Genomic DNA, 4,815 nt, shown 5'->3' on the forward strand with positions numbered 1-4,815 from the left:
ATATTAGAAAGAAGAGATTGATATTAGAAGTTAAAGAATTGTGGTTTTAAATTTTGAGTTTTGAAATTTGGAATGAAGATTATATTTTCAAATCTTCAAAAGATTATATTTTTGTTGCAAAATAGAAAATTTAAATAAATAATTTGATTTTGTATAAGTTTATATTAGAAAGAAGATATTGATATTAGAAGTTAAAGAATTGTGGTTTTAAATTTTGAGTTTTGAAATGTTAAGAAGATATTGAGGTTAAAAGGAAGATATGTTTGTAATATATGAAGTATAATATAAGAAAGATGGGGTTTAGGGTTTGGGGTTTCTGATTTTAGAGGTTTAGAAATTTACCTCGTTAAAAACTCGTAATTTACGAGGACCAGAAAGACGGGCCTCGCTTATTCGTCGTTGGATTTGGGACGGACCTCGCAATTTCCTCGTAAGTTTACGAGGATTTTACGAGGAAATAAAAGACGGGCCTCATTAATTCCTCGTAAAGCTACAAGGAAATTGCGACGCCTTCGTAAGTTATATATACAACCCAAACCTCACACTCTCCATTCGTCCCAACTTCCTCTCCAATTCCTCCCCATTTCCTCTCCAACTCCTCTCCCATTCCTCTCTCCTTCGAAATGGTAATTTCCCCGCTCCCCATAATTAGTTTAGTATATTAGGTGGTTAGTTTAGGGAATTTAGATAGGTTTATGGAATTTATGTTCGTTAGATAGATTTTTTAATTATTGATAATAGATTTTTTATTATTGATGATCATAAACTCAAAAAATATATTTTTGCAGGTTCGCAAGAACATGCTTACTGCTCACTACAGAGACATGTTCGGTGAGCCTGGTAGTCAGTTAGACCCTCCAGGTTCTTCTTCAGGTGCCGGCGGTTCCGTGTGAGTGGACTCGAGGCCTTCATCGACGTTATAGCGGCCACAAATCCGGAATGGAAAACTTTGTTGAGGAACATGAAACAACAAAATCTCATTCCAGGCTAGTCATCGGGCACACATGACGAGGAGGATGTTACGAGGAGGAGCAAGGAATTCTACGAGGCGATGAACGGGCCTTAGTTTTTTTTTGGTTTATGTATTATAAAATCCAAAACTTATTTATATATAAAATATTTTGTTGCATTTGAATTTTATTTAAAATTTATTTATAAACCACAAATATATAAATATTTTTACTAAATTAAATTAATAATTATTAAATTTATCAATATTATTTATTAATTCGAAAATTCGCATTATACGAGTTATTTACGTCGAAAGCTAACCGAGGAATTTACGAGGAATATTTTACGAGGTATTTACGAGGAAAACTTTTCAAAGAATCTACGTGGAGTTTACGAGGAATATATTTCAAGGAAGTTACATCAAATTTACGAGGATTTTTTTTCAAGGAAATTACGTGTAAGTAACGACGAATGCATCACGTGGTTTCTACGAGGAAAGTCCACGAGGATTTTACGAGGAAATGCGGCGAGGAACTTACGACGAAATCTTTACTTTGTTTTTACGAGGAAATGGTTGACTCGCTACTTTACGAGGAAATGGCGACGAAATGTGTGTTACGACGGACGATAAACGACGAAACTCATTTCCTCGTTAATTCCTCGTAAACTTCCTTTTACGAGGAATTAACGAGGAAATTGGCCCTCGTTAAATATCTGTTTTCTTGTAGTGGTCGTTTAATTGTTATAGTCCATTAGCCTTGAATCTTTTCTTAACAAATTTAATCATACAAAAAAATACATATTTATGCACACAAAAAAATACATATTTATTCTTTTTTTGAATATGATTGTTTGTCTTTATTTAAGTTATTACTGAAAGTTTGAGAAAGTGCTCGCTCTTATTCAATTCATGTACAAGCGTATTTAACATAGAGTTAGTTACAACAGACTATTCGACTTCCTATATTACAGGGATTACAACATTAATTTGAGACTATACAGAGGATATTTTTTCACCCTCCCGCAGTGAGAACGTCGGATTGTCTGACGTTTAAGCTGTTTTGAATGATAGGAAAAGTGAAGAGGGAAGGACTTTTGTGAAGATATCAGCATATTGGTAGGCTGATGGAACATGAAGCACTTTGACGTGGTCTAGTCTGACATTTTCGCGGACGAACAACGTGTTTGTGATAGACATCAAGATAGGATCTGAGCAAAGGAGGAGAAGGGGTGCTGAGCTGGCAGTTGAGAGGCACAAAAGCAAAAGGAATGAAGCCTCTATTCGATTCAAAAGGTTTGCAGTTGGGAAGACTAACGGAGAAAGACATATATATATAGAGTTCGTCTTCTTCACTTGCTCTTCATGCTTTGTATGTTGTTGTTCGTAGACGCCATGAGTCTCGGCACGGTCGCCATGAGATCGTCGTGATCAGTCATCTTCGCCATGAGAAGGTGATTGTGATCGGAATCTGCAAAGCTATCTTCTATTTCATCTTGTAGTCTCTGTTCTATCTTGTACTTGGTGTATTGAGTGATCTATAAGAAGAGTTATAGAGTTTGGGATATCAAGATTCTATCAGTTTGGTCCTCTGATAATGCACTGGATTTGAGGACATGTATATGGAACTTATATTATCACAAAATACCAAAGTTGCTCGTGTGAGTGGAAGATGTAGCTCAAGGAGAAGGTTACGTAACCAGCACACTTCAGCTACAGTGTTTGCAACCCCCCTTGTACTCTGCTTCGGCGCTTGACCTGGAGACTGTTTTCTGGTGTATTGAAGACCAGGAGATGAGGTTATTACCAAGGAAAACACAGTATCCAGACGTTGATCGGCAATATCCGGGTAGCCTGCCCAATCTGCATTGAATAAGAAATGAGAGAGTTTCCTTTTGTTTTGTAGATTTGTAGACCCTGACTCTTTGTTCCTTGTATATAACATATTATCCTCTTCAGTGCATTCATATGACTGTTTCGATCGTGCATAAACAGACACACCTGTTGAACTCCGTATGTTATATCAGGTCTCGTGAATGTTAGGTACTGAAGAGCCCCTGCGAGTCTGCGATATTATGTTGTATTCTTTAGCCTCTCCTTCTTCTGATGATAATTTTGAATTGACATCCACCGGTGTAGAAACCAGCATGCAATCAATCATACCAGCACGTTCAATAATTTACTTTGTGTAATGCTCTTGTGACAGAAAGACTCCGCCTGCATTGTAATCTACTTTGATACCTAAGAAGTAGGAGAGCCGCCCCATGTCCGTCATTGGAAACTCTGTATTTAAGCAGGCTGTGTTCTTCTCTAGCAGTGATTTTGTAGAGCCCGTGAGAATTATATCGTCTATATAGAGGAGAAGGTAGGCAATTTGTTTGCCGTTCTTGTAGATGAATAAAGAAGGATCACACTTGCTGGATAGAAAACCAAGACGTGTTAAAATATTTGTTTACGTATTCTGGTATTTCTGACATTTTAAAATATCAAATTTACATACTGAATTTTCATTTAAAATTTCAAACATAATAATTTTTTCATTATTATTTTATTGATAAAAATACAGATAGTTTTTAGTTTAGTATTTGTAAGAAAATTCTAAACTGTAAAACAATAATATTCTCAAAAATTATTATATAAAAAGTTATAGTGGATATGTTTTTAGAATAATAAATATAGTAGCACATTTTTGAAATGAAAATGATAAAAGAAATTTTACATTTTGTATTTACATTATTATATAATGGTTGACATTTTTAACTGAATATATATATGTTTCCAAACTTAACTAAACTATTAAAGAAGCACCAATTTAACTAAAAAGAAAAAAGAAAATAATAGAAAAAATAATTAAAAAATATCAAATAAAGAAATAGTATAACATTATAAATAACTTAAAAATCAAGGGTAAAATCTAAAATTAAAAAAACAGGATCTTACTTTAATAGTATAGATTAGAAACACATTTTGATCACTCAGAATTAGCTAGGGCGAATCTTTAACATATTATTAGAGACACATTTTGATGAATAGATAAAACAGAAAGACAAAACCATAAACTCATGAAACTAGGGGACAAACTAAAAAAATATCAATGCGTTTCGCACATGAATTCTGGTAAGAGTTTCTATAATGTTCTTTATAAAAGGGAATTCGGCCAAAAAAAGCACAAACTTGACACGAATTGCCAAAATAAACATGTACTCGAGCCTGGCCAATAAAATCCTAAACTTTCGTTGACTTTTTTAGTTTATTAAGAAACTTATGATTGACTGACCAAAATAACAAACCGTTAACCGACAGTTAAAACTGTGTTAATCCACCGTTAAATACTACTGTTTAGTGAAACGACGTCGTTTCATTCGGTTCTTTTGTTTAAGACAAAATCTTTTAAAATTGTTGTTGCTTGGACTCGAACCCACACACTCTTGAACTTAAGAGAGAGGAGTTTTGCCACTGGTCTAGCGAGACTTTTTGAAAGATTAGATACAAATTTCTTTTTATTGATCAAAAGACGTGGATGATTGAAATAAAACAAAACATAACCCTAATTTCTCATAAACTCAAAAAATTCTCTAAAAACTTTTGAAAAATCTTTAAATTTCCAAAAATTGAAAAATAATTATTTTTTTGTAAATTTAATTTTGAAATTAAAAATAAACTTTTTCTTTCTTTAAAAAATCAAAAATCTTCCAAAATTTTCTTTTAAAAAATCCAATTTTTTTCAAAAATAAAAGAAAATGCAAAAAATTAAGTTACAATTATCAGCTCAAAATTAATTTTTTTTTTAAATTTGAAAATTTTGGAAGATTTTTTTTAATAGAAAATAATTATTTTAGTTTCAAAATTAATTTTATAAAAAAATT

At 32.7% G+C, this 4,815-nt stretch overlaps 1 long non-coding RNA gene across 1 annotated transcript; it reads left to right on the forward strand.

Moving 5' to 3' along the window:
- Positions 1 to 399: 399 nt before the first annotated feature.
- LOC130509578 (uncharacterized) lies at positions 400 to 1,260 on the forward strand. Its single transcript, XR_008943600.1, has 2 exons — positions 400 to 626; positions 789 to 1,260. It is a non-coding gene; the product is annotated as an uncharacterized LOC130509578 (long non-coding RNA).
- Positions 1,261 to 4,815: the final 3,555 nt, after the last annotated feature.

This window comes from Raphanus sativus, chromosome 3, assembly GCF_000801105.2.
Source record: "Raphanus sativus cultivar WK10039 chromosome 3, ASM80110v3, whole genome shotgun sequence".
NCBI lineage: Eukaryota > Viridiplantae > Streptophyta > Magnoliopsida > Brassicales > Brassicaceae > Raphanus > Raphanus sativus.